This window comes from Canis aureus, chromosome 2 (assembly GCF_053574225.1).
Source record: "Canis aureus isolate CA01 chromosome 2, VMU_Caureus_v.1.0, whole genome shotgun sequence".
In the NCBI taxonomy this organism is placed as follows: domain Eukaryota; kingdom Metazoa; phylum Chordata; class Mammalia; order Carnivora; family Canidae; genus Canis; species Canis aureus.
The window spans coordinates 16,681,764-16,704,228 of NC_135612.1; the positions used below are offsets into that span (position 1 = coordinate 16,681,764).

At 37.9% G+C, this 22,465-nt stretch overlaps 1 long non-coding RNA gene across 1 annotated transcript in view; it reads left to right on the forward strand.

Annotated features, from left to right (window-relative positions):
* The window catches only part of LOC144293663 (uncharacterized), a 652,264-nt gene extending 637,170 nt beyond the window's left edge, over window positions 1-15,094 (forward strand). The window contains exons 26-27 of the long non-coding RNA XR_013360887.1: window positions 11,281-11,347; window positions 13,924-15,094. This is a non-coding gene — a long non-coding RNA (uncharacterized LOC144293663). The remainder of the gene's footprint in view (window positions 1-11,280; window positions 11,348-13,923) is intronic.
* Window positions 15,095-22,465: the final 7,371 nt, after the last annotated feature.

A 22,465-nucleotide genomic window follows, 5' to 3' on the forward strand; every position in this document is an offset into this window, starting at 1 on the left:
GAAATGAGTGGTGTTTTGAAGAGAGCACAGATCTTTTTCTTTTTGGCCGATGTAGGCAGTATCTACAATTAAATCGCAAAAGGAGCAGATGTATGCTCACAGGAAAGATTTGAAAGAAAAATCATTAGGAATTATTACGCTTTGACTACCTAAAAACAAACTTGTTCCTGTGAAATATATGAGTTATTAATTCTGGCAACACTCGAGCTTTTTTCCTTCCATATGTGATTATGGAATACCCAGTTTTTAACTGTAATATGCATTTGAATTTATCCAACAAATTCTCTTCCCAGAATAAAAATTCAGTAATCTCCTGGAAGAAGTTTTGTGATAATGCAATAGCTGTGAATTAGCTAGCAAAGGGTTTCATTTTTCTATATCAAACAAACAAATGAAGCACTTTGCCTAGCGTCTTTCAAACAATAGTAGGTATTGGATAAAGTGTTTGAATAAACAAAGTAGATGAGAAAGAAGGACTAGGCCTAATAAGAGAATATTTCTAGCCAGTCCACAGTTCCACCTTTGATATCTAAAGAATCTGACTATAATCACATCAAAATAAAAAAATCTTATTTTTGTTTGTCAAAATAATTCCACAGTGCAGCTGCTTGCTCACAAAGAACCTCGAATAAAGGAGTGTCCACCTGAATTAGTGTGCAGCCAAAAATGTAGGAACAAAAATCTGAGTGTTCATTAAGGACTTCCATGTGATAGATATTACCCTGAAAAATAAAATGGACAGTGTCTTTCCCTCCCTCTAGAATGAGTTTATTCTGGCCAAAAAAACACATTCCAGAATTTTTCTAATTTCCTTATTGGTGGGTTCATTTGTAAGCAGCCACAACAGTTGGCCAAGGTCAGCAAGTCAGGACTACAATGTCTCAAGTCCCTTGAGAGTTGTAATTTTTATATCAAAATGGAGGATATTTGGGGGTGGTTTATCTCCCCAGCTGTTTTTAAGCAGAGAGTGGGCTGACCACCCAGTGGATGAGACCAGGATGGGTGGAAGTGGAAGAGACTATTTGATGTGACTCAAAAGAAAAAAATGTAAGATTCTTGGGGAAAATTCTATCATGGCAGAAGGCCATGAAATACTTGTCTTAAACAACTTTTTTTGTACTCTAGATTGTAAACCTACCTCCTGTAAGCAACCCTTAAAAATCGAGACAAAATAAAAGACAGCACTGAGAGTACTTTAAGGAAGGGGAGGCTTATATTAAGGTTATATCAAGTTCATAGAATAAAGAAGATAGCGGGATCTAATCTCTTAAATATTTTTAATTTGTTTTGTTTTCATCCTGTTTTGAATGGTATTGAAAGTCAATGAATAATTTAACATTAATTTAGTAAACCTTATGTAAGCTATTTTATCTTCATAGTCTTATAAAACTGGGTTTATAGAACTGACTCGTATAAATGGACTATCAAGGAGAATTACTATATGTAAATATTGGAGGTGATAAGAGAATGAAAGAGTATTGTGATTTCATCGTTTGGTTCTGTTCATGGAAGAATCATAGCTTTTCTGATTAAATGATTTATTAAGACCATAATTAACCCTTGTCTAATACAGCAAACAGAATTTAGTTTATTAGGATGTCATGAGGAGTAGAGACATGCCCATTTCTATTATGTTACACAGAATGTAAACTTCGTGATATTCGGAAAACAGGCTATTTACTTTGATATTCCTAGCACCTGGAATAGTCCTTGACAAATTAAACAGTAGATAAACTATTTGCTGAATAAATACACCTAAATCAGTGATTTCCCTGACCAAAATGAGACAGATAAACTACAAAAACAAACAAACAAAAAAAGACAAATCACATAAAAATAGGAAACTTTGGTAGAACCCAGAAATCTGAATGTTTTAATAGATTGCCCAATGATTTTGATATCTAATTTTGGTAACCACCAACTATCTACAGCTTGGTACCATATATTGGAAACCATAAGTAAGCCCACAGACATGGAGTGTAATTAAAAAAAAAAAAAAGAATGTCTTTAAGACAGGCACACTCCATCTGGTTAATTCATATTTTTATGTCACTCTCTACTGTTGTACACTAATTCCATTTTACCCATTTTCTTTACCTGTCTGGCAACTGAAGACATTGGGTTTTAATTCCTGAATTAATGCTTATAACTTTAAGCTATAATGATGCTTATAACTCAGTTTTGGCAGACTCTTGTTTTATATGAAAGCTTCAATTTGATATTTATTTTATTTTTACACTTCTTATAAGAAAAGGAGCACATTTTTGAGATTAAAAAACAGGAAAACCAAGAAGGAACTTGAACTAGATGTCTTTCAAAATACCTTGTAACTTTGAAGTTCATAGTGAGTGGTTTTGTGAAGGCCACTTATGAGAAAAGTCTCACGTATTTAGTACACCCTTCAGGTCTCTCATATTGCCTCTATGCAGAGAGGTATGCAGAAAATACACGCAAAAGAGGTTAATGCCTTGAGGGCTGAAAACAGATCAGCCTTCAAATGCAGGAATCTTGGTAAAATATAAAGTTGTTTTCAGTAAAAAGTCCATTAAAAACTAAGATTTACATCTCTTTCGGGTTACCAGTGTGACAATAAACTCCAAACTTCTTAATTAGTTTGGAAGTGTGTAAGGCTTCTTCATCTGGCCTTGTCTCTCTTCAGCCTTGGTGAAAAGGAGCCCATGCTTAGCGTCCACTCATCCTGGCCACTCTTTTCATAGTTCCATTGCCCAAGGACATTTAGGCACTGAGGTAGCAGAGGGAACAAGCTGGCTGATATCCCACAAGGCGAGTCATTCTATCCATCTTCTTATTTAGTGCTTATTCTGTGGTGGGAATTCTTAGCATCATGGCATTTCCCACTATCCGTAAATCCATCTATAACCATACTTCAGATGACTTCTCCTTCCACATTAGGTGAATGACCCAGTATACTGCTCCTATCTCTCCCTGCTGGTAAGATTTCCTTTAACACTGTCCTTTAGACAAATTTAAATGGGGGATATAATGGAATGGTGATTTAGTTTTTAGCTACTACCAACATATATAAAAAGGTCCAAGTTTCTTTCTTCATTATGTGGTTGTAAAAAAAATCCCCACCTCCAGTAGGCCATAGTTAGTTGAAGAAGTGTTGTATGAGCATGAAATATAATACCGTCAGGCATAAAGTTGGTTGGAGTCCATTCAGAGCCAGTTGTGTAAGGGGCACTGGGGCAAGAGACAAGGAAGGCAGAGAGGACCTGATGTGTGCATATGAAGTACCTCAGTGTCTCCACAGTGGCTGACTCATAGCAGGCGCTAATAGTATTTGTGGTTTTTATCATCAGAAGCATGATACCATCAATAGCAATGGAGAAAGTTAACTATTCTGAGAAATTAAGGAAGTGAATCTTAGAAACTGTTTAAATGAAAGAGATGAAATTAAAATGGCTGCTGTAGACTGGAAGAGAAGGCTTAAGAGGGGACTTTTAGGCAAAAGCAGACTCAAGAGACGTAATAAAAGTGATCAGGTAAGGAGGGATAATGAGGTAAAGAATGAGGCAGGGAATTCTGAAAAGTTTTGAATTACAGTATAAAATATCTACATGACTTGGGATCCCCTGGGAGACCTGAACAGTTGTGATAGTTAATTATATGTCAGCTTGACTAAGCTAAGGGATGCCCAGATAGCTAATAAAACACTGTTTCTGGGCATGTCTGTGAGTGTTTCCAGAAGAGATTAGCATTCAAATCAGCAGGTTTAGTAAAGAAGACCCTCTCACCATTGTGGGTGGGCATCATTCAATTGGTTAAAGGTCCCAAAAGAATAAAAAGGCAGAGGAAGGGCAAATAATATCTGGAATGTTCATCTTCTGCCCTTCGACTTCTGGGACTTGGGCTTTCTGACTCTGGGGCTTATAGCCTGCATCTCCTTTAGAGTAGGAGTCACATCATTAGCTCTCCTGATTCTGAGAACCAGAATCAGAAGGTTCTCAGGCCTTCTGACTGGAACTGAATTATTCCACTGGCTTTCCTGGTTCTCCAGCGTGTGGACAAGCAGATCATGGGACTTCTCAGCTTCTGTAATCATGGGAGCTAATTCATATAATAAATCTCCTGCTCTATCTGTATATATCCTATTGATTCTGTTTCTCTGGAGAACCTTGACTAATACAGAAGTGTAGAGAGTACTGACATTTTTAAGACTGCTAATTTGCAGAGGACTAATTTGCGGCAGTTCTTATGGGTTGTAAGTGCAAGCTGTTGCAGTAAGAGCTGTGAACTTGAAATCTAGTGATTGGTGTTTTAATCCTGTCTTTGCCACCTAGAGCATTTTTCCTTAGCTACAAATGTGAGAGATGGAATAGAAGGTCTTTGAGCCTGTTTTAGGCTTGATCATTATACAAGTATGATTGCAAATCAGAACCCTAGGATTCTGTGAATATCCCAGTGAGGCATCCTCCAAGTTTGACAAAAGATAGACTCACAAGGTGTGCTTATGTGGGAAGTGCTATTAAAACGTAAAACAAAATGATCAGATGTGCAAGTGATTAGATAGTTAAGTGATCAGCTAGCAGAAATGTGATAGAGAAGATCTTACAGGGCATAGAGAAGAACTGTAAGATGTTCCATTTTAATAGGAATATTAGTGAGGCATTGTACTGGACCTGAATGAGAGAGAAAATGAGGAATAGAAGGTAGATTTTGTTGATATCTTCATGTACATGTGTCTGGTAGATAAATTCATATGAGCAGATAAAGCTGTTTAAAAATCTTAATTTGGGGGATCCCTGGGTGGCTCAGTGGTTTGGTGCCTGCCTTTGGCCCAGGGCACGATCCTGGAGTCCTGGGATTGAGTCCTGCGTCGGGCTCCTGGCATGGAGCCTGCTTCTCCCTCCTCCTGTGTCTCTGCCTCTCTCTCTCTCTCTGTGTCTATCATAAATAAATAAATAAATCTTAAAAAAAATAAAATCTTAATTTAAGCGACTTAGATTGGAGTCACATGAAACTTCCTTTACAAATGAATTGTATCATGTGAAGTTAAAGGAAATTCGGGAATAGTGGCTTGGCAGTAAAAGGTAAACAACTGCAACTAACCCCCACCCTCCCAGCCTTTCCGTGACTGAGGGAATTATAGTATGTAGTTGAAGAGAGAAAGAATGTGAAAGAGTAATAGTTTAGTCTTGCTAACGTTGAAGTGATGACAAAACCATTGTTTCACGTAGAGATTTACATTAGTGACGTATAATATGATGTAGGAGAAAACTTAGCTTTCAATTCAACATTTTAGTAGGCAAATTAAAAATAACACAATAGAATATTGCTTTTCCTCTTTCCAAAACTGCTATTATCTTGATTCAGGAGAAATTCTAACTATTCTATTATGGAATGGCCCCAGTTATGACCAGACTGGTCTTTACCTTGTGTGCAATAGAATGACTAGCTGTCTGACACTATCTAGCTACTTCCTCTCCTTTTTCATATTTTAGATGCAATACTATGTGAATAATATGGTATTTGCATATGAATTCAGGTTAGACAGAATTAGATCAGAGAAGATTTCAAACACTATTTTCATTCAAAAGATAAGTGTCAATGATGGGATGGCAGATGACTTCAGTATGCAAATATTTTGGTTTTCATGGAGATAGGATGGATTCCAGCACAAACTACTTCCACCTGCAGAATTTTCTTAATAAAAATATATTTCTGTTGTCTTTGGTCCACTTTATAAAGACACTCAGTTTTCTTCACTTCACTATAATGGTCCTGAGAAGCATTCTCCGTGACTAAGGTTAAGGTGGAGGATACAGACATAATGTCATACTATAAAACTGCAGTTTTATCCATCTGGATCAACTTTCATGTTACTATTATCCATATGGGAAATTGTAAAGAAAGCAGAAATATGACTTTCATTAGATTTGTAAAATATACTGAAATTAAAAAAAAAAGAATAGATTTTCTATCAATTTATTTGTCATTCTACATGAAGAGAAATCTCACAGAGGAAGACATAGACATGGCCAACATGCATATGAGAAAATGCTCCGCATCACTTGCCATCAGGGAAATACAAATCAAAACTACAATGAGATACCACCTCACACCAGTGAGAATGGGGAAAATTAACAAGGCAGGAAACCACAAATGTTGGAGAGGATGTGGAGAAAAGGGAACCCTCTTACACTGTTGGTGGGAATGTGAACTGGTGCCGCCACTCTGGAAAACTGGGTGGAGGTTCTGCAAAGAGCTAAAAATAGACCTGCCCTACGACCCAGCAATTGCACTGTTGGGGATTTACCCCAAAGATACAAATGCAATGAAACGCCGGGACACCTGCACCCCGATGTTTCTAGCAGCAATGGCCACGATAGCCAAACTATGGAAGGAGCCTCGGTGTCCAACGAAAGATGAATGGATAAAGAAGATGTGGTTTATGTATACAATGGAATATTACTCAGCTATTAGAAATGACAAATACCCACCATTTGCTTTGACGTGGATGGAACTGGAGGGTATTATGCTGAGTGAAGTAAGTCAGTCGGAGAAGGACAAACATTATATGTTCTCATTCATTTGGGGAATATAAATAATAGTGAAAGGGAAAATAAGGGAAGGGAGAAGAAATGTGTGGGAAATATCAGAAAGGGAGACAGAACGTAAAGACTGCTAACTCTGGGAAACGAACTAGGGGTGGTAGAAGGGGAGGAAGGCGGGGGGTGGGAGTGAATGGGTGACGGGCACTGGGTGTTATTCTGTATGTTAGTAAATTGAACACCAATAAAAAAAAAATAACTTAATCTCCAAGAAAAAAAAAATTTATTTGTCATTCTGGACAAAGGAATGTGCCAATCATCTGACTATATATTTCCACATCCAATTGATTACTCCTAGATATTTGCATTTGCATATGTTGTCCTATGAAAAAAAAAATCTTTAGAAGTAGTCTATTGTTATCTGGCTCCTTCTTCCCGCAACTATGGCATATTGTAAATTGTCTCAAAGACTCGAGTTACAATGTTTGGTTCTTTAATCTCGTGTCAAACTGAAGGTTAGTTTGACCCATATTAAATAAGGGTAGAAACATAGAAAAGGAGACATTGGTGATAAACAGTGTTTAATTCCATTTTGGAGAAAACAATCAACTCTCTTTCCGTAGGATAAGGCCGAAAATGGCAAAAGCTCACACAAATATACAGTGCTGTATCATTCTCAGGTTAATAAAAACAATTTATATGCAGGGTAGTGAACAAGAGGAAAGTTATGGAAAACATTTCTCACCCAAGGACAGTGTACCAGATGTGTTAAGACTTATGGGAGCAATCAGAGGTGACCAAGTCTCAGTGGCGGGCCTCATTAAGTTAGACGGTGACCCAGCACCTTCAACTTATTAAGCTGTCGAGAACTTCAGTGATTAAAACCAAAGAAAGGTCAGATACAAACCTTCAGAATGTCCCCACACTGATATTTTCTTGTAGGCACTAGACCCTCATGGAAATACTTCTCTTGACTTTTAAAAAATTAGGTATTTGAACTGGATTTATTCAAAGCTTGAAGGAAATTTTAGTAGATGATGCCTCCTTAAGACTTCTCATACCGGTTTCATGACTGTGATCAATATCTAAAAAAGCGTATCCATAGAAGGTGGTTTTGCATATCATCAGAGATGAGGCCAGAGGAACAGATTCATGGGGATGGTAACATCTTTAGATAGATAGTTCTCAGAAGATGAGCAGGAGTTGTAGCTATTGTTAGAGATACTGGGAATAAACTTTCAAAATCTTATAATTAATACATGTAAAAGTTAAAATTGAAGATTTAATTCCATCCCAAGTTGTATCCTGGGCTTTTTATATTGTAAGGGTTTAGATAACTTTTCTCTGTCCCTTCCTTCTGTTTTCTCCAGATGTATCTGTCTCTGTATTATGATTTATAGATACACGGAGCTCTGAATACATTCATATGTAAATGTAGAGGTACAGTGTTATCATATGTATGTAAATACATACAATACATGTATCTAGGATAATGTTAAATGTTATGTTTTCTGATGTCTTGGGATATAAGAGAAGTCTCAGTTCCACATGCACTCAAACCCTTCAATGCCTTAGTGGTGGAAAGTTGCTCTACTGTATCTGCAGCACATGCCAAAATATTGTGAAACTGGTTCTGCAAGCTTTAGCCTGTTGCACATCTCCAGGACATGAAAGAGAAAAAAACCAGAAAGGGCTATTTACGCCTATAATCCCCCCACCCGCCACCACTACTGCTTTATGGTATTTTTTCCTTACCTCCTTTCAAAGAAAGTTTGCCTTCAAGACAAGTGTTTGAAGAGTTTTACAGTTGCCCGGAGTTTGAGGGCCATAGGAAGGGGCCACTGCCCTCTCTAGGGAGAATTCTCCAAGCAGCAGAGTGATGGAAAGAGAGCCCAGCAGAGAGTAAACTGCAAATGTGTGTCGTGCAAAGGGCCAGTGGGAATCCTGAGGAAGGCAGCCTTGCCTCCGTCTTTTCACAAGGGACTTCACCATTTCACAGAACCACTTCCAGGGCACAGGGCCACTGCAGAGGCGGAACTATCACTAACGGAGGTGCTGAAGGGAGGGTGGGTGGTATGGCAGCTAACTGGAAGAGGCTTCTAGAAAGCCACAAAACTCCCTGTGAGAGGGAAAATCAGAAATCTTTGAGTTCACTCCTCCTTCCTATTCCAGGATACCAGTGGCTTGGGGAGAAACTTAAATTTGCATTGAAATTTAGAGTTAGTTGATACTTCATCAACAGGACTTTTATTATGGAAGTGGAACATGAAAATTTGTAGGATTCGCCTTGGCAAGGGGACATTCTCATCCAGTACTGATAGGAGTATAAATACAAATAATATTTCTGGGCAAAGACTTGGCAACATACATTAATAATTCTCTCAGAAATTAATATTTTTTGGCTTTCATCTTCCTATGAATTGACCTCTAGAAAATAATACAAAATTACACAAAATTCAGTCAATAGTATGCATCATATTATCTCTAATAATAAAAACAGAAACAATTTATATCTAAGAAGAGAATGGTTCAATATACCTTGTGGAACATCAGTATGATGGAGAGAGATTGCATAACCATTTAAATTGTTATTTTCAAAGATTAATATAGAGCAAATGCTTAGCATATAATGTTAAGTGAAAAAGAAAGATGCAAAATTATACATGAATTTGAATATAAATTTAAATATTTATGATTATGTAAAATATGTATGCCTAAACAAAAAGATTGAAACAAAATATTAAGAGTTATAATCAGATGGAGTATGAATTGGTAATTGTATTGCTTTATTTATACATTTCTAAATTTTTCAAATTCCATTAAATTAATATTATATTGCATATATTACAATTGAAAGACACAAAATACAGGGTGATTTATTTTACTGATATAATAAGCAACATTTTTTCCTGACTATTACATATAGTATTAATAATGGTGGCATAACAGAGTATATGAGAAATCCAAATTCAGTATATTTTATTCTATGAATTTCAAGTCTTACTATATATTTTAATATGAACAATATAATTTTAGATACAAAGTTTCATAGAAAAATTATGGATTCACTGTCATTTCTTTAAAAAGTATTTTCAAACACTTTTGTAATTTTTCTACCCAAAAAAGAAAATATTATTTTTACTGATATAATTTACATTTTTATGTATGTGTTTTTATTGATATTAATTCATACTCCATTAAGAAATGTGCTTTTGATTCCATTTCCTATACATCTTAAATTCCTGTATTTCTAATGTGCTTAACACAAAGAATAATTTGGTTTTGGAATGCAAATACTTAAACATAAAATTTTGTAGTTAGTACATGTGAAAACACTATGTAGATGACATTGTCTTCATTTGGAGGCACAAATCTCACAATTACTTTTCAGCTTCCCTTATGTTCCTTCCCTTCTCTTTTCTTCCTTTCTTTCTTTCTTCTTTCTTTCTTTCTTTCTTTCTTTCTTTCTTTCTTTCTTTCTTTCTTCCTTCCTTCCTTCCTTCCTTCCTTCCTTCCTTCCTTCCTTCCTTCCTTCCTTCCTTTCTCTCTCTCTCTCTCTCTTTCTTTCTTTCTTTCTTTCTTTCTTTCTTTCTTTCTTCTTTCATTTTTTTTTTTTTAGACTTTATTTACTTATTTGGGAGAGAGCACGAGAGGGAGAGGGAGAGGGAGAAGCAGACTCCCTGCGGAACAGAGAGCCTGATGAGGGACTCAATCCGGACCCTGAGTCATGATCTGAGTTGAAGGCAGATGCCCAGTCAACTGAGCCACCCAGGTGCCTCATTTTATTTCTTGATCAATATTCTCCCTGTGTTGTTTTTCCTCCGCTTTCTGACTTAGATGAGAATCCTCACCACATGGCTTCCCATGTGGCTACTGAAAGGTTGTAAGGTACAAACTGGAACCTGAGGAGTTGGCTGTCTGTGATGTGACTCTTGACCAAAGGAAAAAGGAGACTGAAAGGTGTTGGACACATAAATTCCTTTCCTTTTCTTTCTCTTCTTCACTGACTTCTCAGAGGCTTGCTTTCTTCTCATGAATCTTACAAACAAGTTTTAAGAGCCGAGTAACAGAGACAAGTCAACTCATCATCAACTCTGTGGCTCACTGTTAAGCAGAAACCAGTGTGGTGACACATCGTGGTGCACTGGTCTCACCTGCCTTTGCTTTGTTTCCCTTTTTCTGTTACCTTCATCACCAGAGCCAGCACCTCCCAAAATGTGTAAGCGCTTTAATCTTTGCCTTCTGCTTCTCTATCTAGAAGAACCAGTTTATGATACTTTCCACGTAAGATAACCTCCTTCTCCATCAGCAGACTTGGCATGTCATGGACTATCAGCATTCTGGCAAAGAGTTTTGCTAATGAACCCACCTTTGCTGTTATTTTGAAAAACTCAAAGGGAAAAATTTGAATCTGCAGAATAGGAGCTTATTTCTTTAGACACCCGAAATTGTGACTGAAAGATGACTCTGTTGAAGCCAATTTTAAGGTCGAGGTGGTAATACCAGGATTTTGGCAGGAAGGGAGAGAGAGTTTCCTCAGTAGGATCCAGGGAAAAATGACTGCCTTCAAATTCATTATGTTTCAGGTTGCATTGCACAGTCCAGATAATATCAGAATTGTGGTCTCCAACCCAGTGGGTGATCTCACATACATTTTCTGAGATTCAGTGAACAAACTTAGCCCCGTGTGATTAAAAGTGGGTTTAATCTGGATTTTACCGGACTAGGCTATTTGATGTCTAAAAATCTTGGTTTATCTCTGTAGTGGCCACATATGGATTCGAGAAGATCATGGTGATTCAAGCATGGCTATGTTGAGTGAAGTCTATGTGGTGAGAACTTTGCCTTTTTTACTGAATTCAGAAAAGAAAATGGACATGGACAATGACATTTGGAAAGAAGTCTATAATTTGGTTAAAACAGATAGGACAAGTCAATTTTCTATTAATGTGTGACTTACCTCATTGAATCCACATTTAAAACATCTAGGTTCATCCAGTATCAATGATAAAAACAAAAGGTATATGGCATGCAGGATAAACTCTTCTGAGCCTTTCTTGTGTTCTAAATGCTCAAGGATTGCCTTTTGTTTGAGAACCTGAGAGTAGATATACTTTGACATCCAGAAGATCTACAGTAACTACGATATCTGATATCTGGGTTCTATGCTGAGGGAATGTAACAACTCTAATGTGACTAATGGAGCTTTCAGTTACTGCCTAGGTTAGATCACACTTCCGTATTTCTTTCTACAGCAAGATTTTGGGCCCCTAGTAACAAAGCATGCTAATAAAATTCTTGCATTTTAACATATGAAAGAATTAAATGGACTATCATAATGTGCCCCAAAAGAAGGAAAAAAAGGAAGACAATATAAAAAATTAAATGGTTCAATCTAAAACTAGGTAGAAATATGAGAGTGAATTTTCTCTAATGAAACAATTAGACTACACCTATCAGACTGCATTCCTTTTTATACTATGTCCTCTGTAGTCTGAACAGCTAAGGTTCTGGGTTATATTTTTAAATAAGCCAATTGGCAGTTAAAAATAATAAATTTAATTGACTTTTAAATAATATAATTATGTATAATACCATATTAAAATATGATAAATTTTATATAATATAATAACATATATTATATAATAAAATATATATAACAATATTATATATAATAAACTATATATAATGTGATATATTAAAATATAATATAATATATTTTAAAATATAATTAAAATTTGGTTAATTATAAAATTAATTAATTAACCAAATTTTCACTGTAGACCTTATGAATAATAAAGAAAAGCATGTGGAGGGAAACAAAATTTGTACATCCTTGGAAAGTCGTTGCTAATTTGTGTTTGTGCCCCCCAAATTTTTTATAGTTTTTTACACAGTTACATACTTCCAAAATAAGATAATACTACATAGGCAATATTGCATTCTATTTGGGAGATTTTTTTGTCATCAGTTTTCTGTACATTTTCCAAGACTTTTTATATTCTCTGAAGATAATGTTTAATTGCTTCATATTATCTTCATATGATGGTAGTGTGATTTATTTACTCAGCAGCCCACTTGTGGCTGTTTTTTTCTACTTTACCATTAGAAAGAACTCTGTATTGAGGCTCCTTAAATTTTTTGTGTGTGGGGGAGAATCTCTTAGTTCTTTCTAAGAAGTAGAATTACTGACTCAAAAGGAATACAAGATTAAAATTCTTTTGATACATATTACCAAACTATTTACAAAAACTGGAGGTCAAATGCTATTCCATGTATTTTCAATTTATGTTTTGACTATAACTGAAGTTTAACTTTTTTTTCACTTATTAGCAATTTATTATTTATGAATCTTGATTCTTGATTAATTTTTTGCAAAAGAATTCATCTTATATATTGGATTACAAGAACTCTTTACATATTGAAGCTTTTTATGAGTGTACTAGACAGAAGTAAACATGAAAGATAAAGTACTTGCTTTCACAAGCTTAGTTTAGCATGCGAGACATAAAATAAGTAAGCAAACAAGGAAATAAGACACGCAGTTGTTTCAGACAAAGATATTTCTTTGCATCTGGTCTTTTAGATAGTGATGGGTGTACTAGAATTGAAAGGGATGATTCCTTACCTAATGTGTACAGAATGTGATAAGGTTCTCCAGTTCTCCAGCCTTCATCTTAAATACATATATATTATTTTATAGTTTTCCTTATTTAGCTCTTGCCCACTTCTTATCTAGTTTCTTCTTTTGTATTTTATATTTTTGTTTTTATGGAGGAGAGCTGTCTTTGCATTATGTTTCCTAATTGGCTCTGGTAGGTGACTGACTGTTTTAATCATGATATCTATAATTAGAGCTTTGGTGCCAATGTTAGGATCAGGGTGAGCCAATTACCATAGGGTGCTACTCAAAATTTCCTGTGATTGAGCTCCCAGGATTCTATCTTCCTAAGTCCCTAAGCTGACCCTTGGCTTGGAAATGTCAGAGTTGGAGAACCTGATGATAACCAAAAAATTCAGCCTTATTAAAAGTATCTCTGTCTGTTGGTAGTTTGTCTTTTTTTTTTTTTTAAGATTTTATTTATTCATGAGAAACATAAAGAGAGAGACAGAGACACAGGCAGAGGGAGAAGCAGGCTCTAGTTGGAAGCCCGATGTGGGACTTGATCCAGGGACTCCAGGATCACGCCCTGGGCCAAACGCAGACGCTTAACAGCTGAACCACCCAGGCATCCCAGTAGTTTATGTCTTGAAGTTGTACTATGAAACCTGCCATTTAAAAAACACTTTAGTTTTTGTTTTGCATCTAGTCAAGTTTAAGAAACTTTTAAAAGGTACTTATACATTCTAAAAATCCACTTAATATTATTCAGGTTGTATTATAGTTTTTGAACTTACTTTCTTGCAGATTTTCATTTGGAGAAGAAGAGAGTTGATTCATCCTGATTGGACAATGGTGAATGAGACTCAGGAGCTGTGTCTGCTTCCTGACTTCTTACTTGACCAGGGAGGATGTGAATGGTTGTGTGAAGGGGGTTGAGTGACTCTACTGTGGGAACAATTCCCAGGAATGATCTATCTTCCTCTCTCACTGAGTGTCTACTGTGTATTTTTATGGCACTAATTACTACATGGGGGCCCTAACAGGTCACATTAGTCCAGGGAGAACACAGGAATCAAGGAAAACGTTGTCATATCATTTTCCTGAGGTTTGCTGGTGAAATTTTGGAACTTCTTTTCCTTTGGACTTCAAAATATTAACTGCCATGTTGTATTAATATAATGTACTAATATTCCTTGGCATGATTAATTTTTTCCTACTAAATTTGAAGCCTTTGAAAGCTTTGTGTCTTGGGATCAAGACTATAGGCCTGTTATATTTTTTCTCAGGCTTGCCTGAAAAATGTTTAAGTATGAGAATGAAAGAATATTGATGCTATCTCTCTATACACAAAGATTCAGCTTAGGGGAGAGATAAATGTTTGTCCTTAACAACCAGCTCCAAACCAGGACCAAGCACACCTCCCCCCCATATACAAATCACTTCCCACATTCCCATATGATTGCACACTTGACTATCACGGTGCTCAGTACTGTGATTTTTTAATTTATTTTATTAAAAAAATTTTTTAAAGATTTTATTTATTTATTCATGAGAGAGAGACACACACACACACAGAGGCAGAGACATAGGCAGAGGGGGAAGCAGGCTCCATGCAGGGAGCCTGACATGGGACTCGATCCCGGGTCTCCAGGATCACACCCTGGGCTGAAGGCGGTGCTAAACCGCTGAGCAACCCGGGCTGCCCAGTACTGTGATTTTTAAATTATTTATCTGTCTGAGTTTTCTTTACTGGATTATAACTCCAAAAAGTTAGGAAGTTGGTCTTGGATTTTCACTCTGTCTTCTTCAAACCTCAGTATAAGGCAGAGCATATGGTAATTGCTTATTGAATGAATCAATAATCCATTGAATAATCATTTTATTTTGTTCTCACATTGCTTCTGAGCTCGATCAACATCAGATTCTGCCAAATGCTTTTATAAGCTATTTTAATTCTATATCAAGTTACTAAAACTTAAACAATTTTCTGTTAAAAAATAAAATGTTTGTTTTCGCTGTGCTTCTCTTCAACTTACAGAGTAAATTGGTGTTTGGTTTGATGAGTAAGTGTATTTAGACATTTATCTGGCACACTTGAATAGATAGATCAGTGTACTGTTTTTAAAGTAATAGTATAGCATGTGGAATTTACTCTGACAGCTTCTAGCAGCAGTAGTAGCTCACACTTATACGTATAGCATTTACTACGTGCCAGCCTAGTAGCGAACTTAAGACTATTTGCCAGGCATGATTTAAGGACTTTAGATATATTGCTTTGTCTGCTCTTGTTCATAGTTCTGTGAAGTTGGTATGATTATTCCCATTTTATGTATGAGAAAGCTAGAGCAGGGAAAAGTTAAATGACGTGTCCAAGGTTATGTGGCTGGTAAGTGGTGGAGGGAGGACTAGACAGCCATCTGGCCTCCCGGCCTATGATGTCCTGCCCACTGTGCTAAAGTCTCTGCTATTTTAGGTCACGTTTCGAACATGATGCTGAGGAAGAAAAAAATATTAAGTGATAAAGAAAGACAGAATTACAGAAATGTACCTGGAATCCAATTCAACATCAACATGAGTCTCAGAGAATTTTATTGTTGGTAAAAAGCTCCGAGATTGAGTCATATGTTCACATTCAAAACAAAAATTTTGAGATGAAAAAGTGTCACACGTAATGCCCATTGCAGTCTATAATGGCCAAACCGAATCCAAAATCTTTGAACAAACAGCCCTGCGTGATCTGCAGTGCTCTTTCATGTAGAAGTGGGAATTTTTCAGCCAAGACTAATTAATTAGTGCTAGTTAAGAAAGACTGTCCACCTGGGTTTTCACTCCTCTTCACACCCCCAAATCTCCCTGAATCTTGGCTAAGAGAAAGGGGTACCTGAGGCTGCCAGCCCATCCTTTGTGCCTCTCAGTTTGTCCCCTGCCATCTGTCTGACAGTGTCGCCATGTCTCACCCAAAACCCACCCCTCCAGCTTTCAGGCAACCTGACTGCCATAGCCGTTCTTTCAAAGTTGCTTCCACTCCTGATTTTGTGACATTAGGGAAAACAAGACATTTGGAAGCTTTTTAATAGACACGTTTGAACATAATGAAAGTTATCCGTTTTGTCATGGGAATGATAAAGAGAGAAGCAAAATAGGAGTTGTTTTAAAGGTTATTAGGAAGAACTTTCTTACCCAACAACTGTGTTCACCAGAAATGTACCTTCACTCAGGTATTGCCTGAAAGACCATATTGTTGCCCCAGAAGGAGCATCATCAAATAGTACCAGACATTATATTACATTCATACAGATTGATATCAGCTTGGGAGGAGTTAGTGTTTCTTGAGGGTTTGTGTGGCAGGTGCCTTACACATATTACTTCATTTGATCCTCAGTAATTGGTGAACTAGGTGTTATTTGCCTACCTCAGGCAGGTGTTATCATCCCTTTTCACAGACTGTAAAATAAAAACAAACAAACAAACAAAAAACCAAACAGAAATATTCCATACTATTTATCCGAAGTCTCAGAGTCCTGGAATTTGATGTTAGTCCATTCTGTCTCCAAATCTCAAACTCCTTCTATAATATGATTTTAAACAAACAAACAAACAAACAAACAGACTTTTAATTTGATTATAAAGGACAGAGAAGCAGCCAGGGACAGTGCCTAGAGAGGGCAGTCTTGGCTGGGAGGTTCTGGGAAGCCAGAAAGTGACATAAATCTAAGAGGGTCTCTGAATGTATGAAAAGGTAAAGAATAAAAAAGTCCTAGGAATCTCAAGTATGTTCCCTCCTTTGCAATACTTCTGAAAGTTTGCTGTTCATGGCCTGCTAGAGTCAGAGACTGGAAAGGAGTTCAAAGTAGATATTGGAGTGAGGAAACCCCAGGTTTTTTTTTTGTTTTTTTTTTTTTTTGTTTGTTTGTTTTTTTGTTTGTTTTTTAAAGATTTTATATATTTGAGAGAGAGAGAAAGAGAGAGAGAAAGAGAGAGAGAGATAGAGAGTTCAGGAGCCAGGGAGGGGGAGGGACAAAGAGAGGGAGAAGCAGACTCCCTGCTGAGCAGAAAGCTGGTGGTGGGGCTCAAACCCAGGACCCTGGGATCATGACTTGAGCCGAAGGCAGATGCTTAACCAACTGAGACACCTGGGCACCACGAGGAAACTCCAGTTTTGAAGATTTGTTTGCTATACCTCTATTCATAAGATTCCAAACTTTTAGATTTGCATTCCAACTTCTAAAAGTATTGTTTAAAATTTGCATTCCAACTTCTAAAGTAAAATTGTCTGCTACCAGATGAAAGACAGTGAAGAGAGTGCTGACAGAAACAGAAGTGGCTGTCTGAGATATTAGGGAGGTAGACTCCACAGGATTTAGCATCTGTTCGAATGAGAGGGAGCTCTGAGACTGAAGAGGCCCAGACTTGTGGAGCTGGTGAGGTGAGAAGGGTGTGGGGTCCATGTGTGGGGCTCGTAGGGCATCTTGGTAGAGATGATTAGAAGAGAGTTTTGAAGAGGAGGAAAGCTTGTGATGTTGGTAATGGTCAACATATCCATTTGCTTAAAAATGATAGCTAAAGCCAGGCTTTTCTCTGGGTGGCTTTTCAGGGAAAGAAAATAGAATAAGTAAGGGGACCAAGGACAGAAACATTGGAGACGTATGTTTGGGAAGCAGGAAGAGAAATCACAATCCAACAAGCAGTCTTAGAAGGAGCAATTTGAGAACAGCAGTACGGAAGGTGCTGGAAGAGAGCTATGATGAAAAAGATCCCAGAGCAGTTAAAGGTGAAAAAGGAGGAGAAGTATCTTCCATTTGGCAGCTATTATCACACCCCGGAGAGAGCAATTCAGTAGGTCAGTGGAGCAAATGGGGAAGGAAAAAGTGAGGAAATCGAAGTTCCTCTTCTGAGAATGAGCTTTGGAGAAATTTAAGCAGGGAAGGAGCACAGGGGGCAGGGGCAGGGTGGTAATGTGATGGGAGCACACCTGTTAGTGAGGCTGCAGGCTTACAGTCTGAGGGGTTGGGGGGTGAGGAGGGGGTATCAAGAGAGCCAATGAGAGAGGAGAAAAGGTACATGATTGGGGGACAAGCTCTTGGAGGATGTGGAAGGAATGGGATGAGGTTGCAGTTGAAGGAGCCCTGAGATGACTTCTCCACCTGCCATGGGAGGGAGGGAAGTGGGGAGAAGGAGGAGGAAGGAGCTGAGGAATTTGGAGAAAAACAGGAGAGAATGAGAAAGCTCATTGCTTCTAGTTTTGATCTCACTTAAGTAGAAAGTGAAATTATTTGCAGAAAATAACTGTGGGTCGTGGCTCAGTTCTTAAGGGGCCAGAAGACCCTTATGCAAATTCAATCAATTCGGAGACAAATGAGCATTGAACGGTGGCCCAGAGCAGCTGGTTTCTGCTGAGCGCAGGATGGAACCAGTTGTCCATGTAGCACAACTTGGGAATCCAAGAGCAGAAAAGGCGGCCTTTGAGGTTTACCTGGGCTAGGTGATTAGCATTGCTCCTTGCTGCTTACAAACTTCTTGGCAGTACTCTGGAAAACTCAGCAAACTATTTTCTTTATCTTTATTGCTCTTGTCTACCAACTCCAACGACCCTTATCTGCTTCGGTGATTTCAACGCACGGGTCATAATCTTTCTCTCCTCATGTTTGACATCCTCCTCCCATCGTTTCACGATCCACATTAATATCAGTGTTTCAAAGTCCCTTCTTGGCTTCCTCAGTTCTGTTTAACTGTGTCTCATTCCACCTAAACATCCTAGGACTGCACCTATATTTCACATGCCATGGTCATTTTTCATTGCTGCTTCGCTGACCATAGTCTTGAGTTGTGGCTTCAGAATCTCCATCAGAGAGTAAAAATAGAATTTAATTTGAAGGTAAATTGGCATATATAGTTAAGATTTTATTTGTTTGCCAGAGGGAGCGAGAGCACAAGCTGGGGGAGCAACAGAGGAAGAAGAAGAAGCAGGCTCCCCACTGAGCAGGGAGCCCAAGAGGACTCAAGGCCACTCAAGCTGATCCCAGGACTTTGAGATCATGACCTGAGCCAAAGGCAGATGCTTAACCGACTGAGCCACCCAGGCGCCCGGAATTGAAGTATATTTTAATCTGAGAAAATAATTACTCTTGCAGATTGATCCTAATACATTCTTTTTCTCTAAGGGACAGCAAGTATGCTGATTAATAAACGTAAGTGAATGCATCCACTGTCTTAAATGCCCCTTTAATATGAAGATTACATAATCCATAAAATAATGGTCACCATTTAATGAATATTTACACTGACATAGTTACTCAATGTGCTTTTTGTTAACTCCTCATAACAGTATTTCCGAAATACCGAAAGTCCTCTAGTACCATAATTGCTATTTGAACAGTGTCTGGCTCCACACTATGATTTTACTCCATAGTTCTTATTTATGTAATCTTCCATATATTACTTTGAAAGTGTATTGAAAAGACAGTGTAACCATTTCTATTATTTAACTGGTCTTTGAGAGCTTAAAGTTGATATATGTCAAATGGTATAGAATGGCTATTTATCAAAAGTTAGGATCTGTAGTTGTTCAATTAGAATTCCGACTCTGCCACTTACAAACTATGGGATCTTGATAATTTAGGCTAATGGTTTCATAATCTCAGCTTCTTCATCTGTAAAATAGGAAAAAAAAATAGGATCACACATGTAATATCAGGTTGATGTTGACAGTTAAGTGAAGTAATACATACATGGAACACAGTAGCTACTCATTCTGTACCGGGTAATAATATTACTATTATAGTTACTATTGTATCCCATTAATATATATTTTTTAAAAATATTACCAAGCACTAATTTCACAGGCCTTCAGAATGCTCCCCTGAGATAACACCGAAGGACATACCGACTAAATATGTTTCATGAGATATGATGTAATTTTATTAGTGATTCAGTTATCATGAGAGGAAGTTAATTCTTTGATTGTACACATGCTATTTTCCCGATGTTAAAAAAAAAAAATTCCACACATTTTCTTCTTCTGTCTAGAGGGCAAAAAAGGAAAAAGATTCTGATATTTTGATATTGATGCCCCGCAGCTCCAATTCCCATGCTGGCTGTTTTTGTCAGTGAACTGGCTCTCAGAGCCAAGGTCAGGAGCCTGGCTGCTTCTGCTCCCACCTGCGGCCCACCCTTGGTGCTTTCATCCTCCTCTCCCACCACCTCATAACGAGCCCCCAATGGTGCTCTGTTAGGAACTGGGCTGTCATCCCCAAGTTAGCACTTGCTGCTCTCGGTAGCATTGCTTTTGATGATGTGTTTGATACAGGGACCATTTGCTAATATTTGATGGAGTATCACCCATGTTAAGCTTCTTGAAAATGAGCCTGCTTTGCTGTGGAAACTCCAGGATGAGGGTGCATAGTAATAACAAAGTTTGGTTTACGACCACCTGTTTGTGACAAAGGGCTGGGGGAGTTGAGACCATCCTGAGCTATGGTCTGCACAGAAAGAGAAGAGGCATAGAAATACATCTCTCCAACGCAGATTGCTTTCCGATGTCAGTGATAGTTTACCTCAAGGGGCTCAGAACCTGGAAGTTTTTTGCAATGAGCATTTTCCTTGTCTCACATTATCTCCAGATCAAAGTTAACACCTTGACTAAGGGGTGGGGTTTATTAAAAAGGTTAAAACTAGTGGAAAGTGATAAATTGGAGAAAATTGCCTCCAATTTTTGCAATTTATGACTCTGAAAAACTTAAGATCAGTGGTTCTCAAAACAAAACAAAAAAGAGAAATGCATTGGAATTATTTGAGGATGTTGTTACTAACTCAAATTCTAGGTCTTATCCCTAGAGATTCCAAATCAGTAGGCCTGATATAGTGCCCACAACTCTGTTTTAGCATATAATCCAGTCAGTTCTGATGCAGGTGTTTTGTTTTTTTTTTTAACTTTATTTAAATTCAGTTAACTAACATGTAATGTATTATTGGTTTCAGAGTAGAGTTCAATGACTCATCAGTTTTATATAACACCCAGCACCCAGTGCTCATTACATCACGTGCCCTCCTTAATGTCCATCACTGAGTCACTCTATCCCCCACCATCCTCCCCTCCAGCAACCCTCAGTTTGATTCCTGTGATCAGGAGTCTGGTTTGTCTCCTCCTCTGATTTCATCAAGTTTTATTTTTTCCTCTCTTTCTGTATGCAGGGGGTCTTAAGAAAACTCTTCATGAGGCTCGGACACAGACTTTCCAGAGACTTGGAATGTAATATTTTTTTTCTTTCTTTCTTCTTCTTTTTAAAATATTTATTTATTTATTTATTAGAGAGAAAGAGAGAGAGTGCAAGAACAAGCAGGCATAGAGGCAGAGAGAGAGAGAGAGAGAGAGATTGAAAGAGAAAACCTCCAGCAGACTCCCTGCTGAGCACAGACCAGGACACAGGGCTCGATCTCAGGACCCTTAAACCATGAGGTGAGCTGACATCAAGAGCCACCCAGGCATCCCTAGCATCTAATTTTTAGCATTTAATTTTGTGGCCCTGTTGTAGTCAGACAACAAAATCTACATGAAAACTCTCTCCAAGTTTCTATTCTCTTTCTACAGATGGATTCATGTTTCCACTTGTCATTTCAATTGCTCATTCACTTTCCAGGTACTGAACTGCTGTGGCTCTGCATTCACTCTCTGGGTCTACCCTCCACCTGTCCAACCCACCTCGTGCCCGGGAGGCCAGCCTCGGAAGGTTGTGTCTACCAGTCTCCTTTGCCTTCAGAAGGCCAGTGAAGAGTGAAGTCAGCATTTATGTTTCTGTGCTCCTTTCCAAGAGTTTTTCACTGCTCAATTCCTCTACTAAACCTTTACTAGGAGGCATCGTAGCTAGAGTTCATGCTGGATTCTGGTAACTGCCCCCTTCCCTTGCCCCTTTGGGCCGAAAAGACTAATAGCTTCTTAAGATTGTCTAATGGTGCTTCCTTAGCCCTTGTTGGTTTTATGTAACTCTATTCATACCTTGTAAGAGTCCTGTGGTTAAACCCTCTTCAATTATTCCTTTTGAGTGTGACATGCTTTTCCCGAGGGGTCCCTGACCAACATATTAAGTAGCTTTATACCAGTTTCTGAGAAGGTCATGGAAAATAAAGCTCGGTCAGAAATGATTATTCTGACCTGGGATAGGCACTGTGTAGAAGTACGTGTAGAGCAATAAGTGAGCATAGGGGAAAGAAAAAAGGAATCCGTACTGACAATTGGGAAGAACTTATAAGATGACATTGCTGTAGGGTCTGAATATTATTTAGGAATTCCTTAGGTAGAAAAATGGAAGGAGGGCAGTCTGCAGAGAGTTCCTCTGTATACTGATTGCCA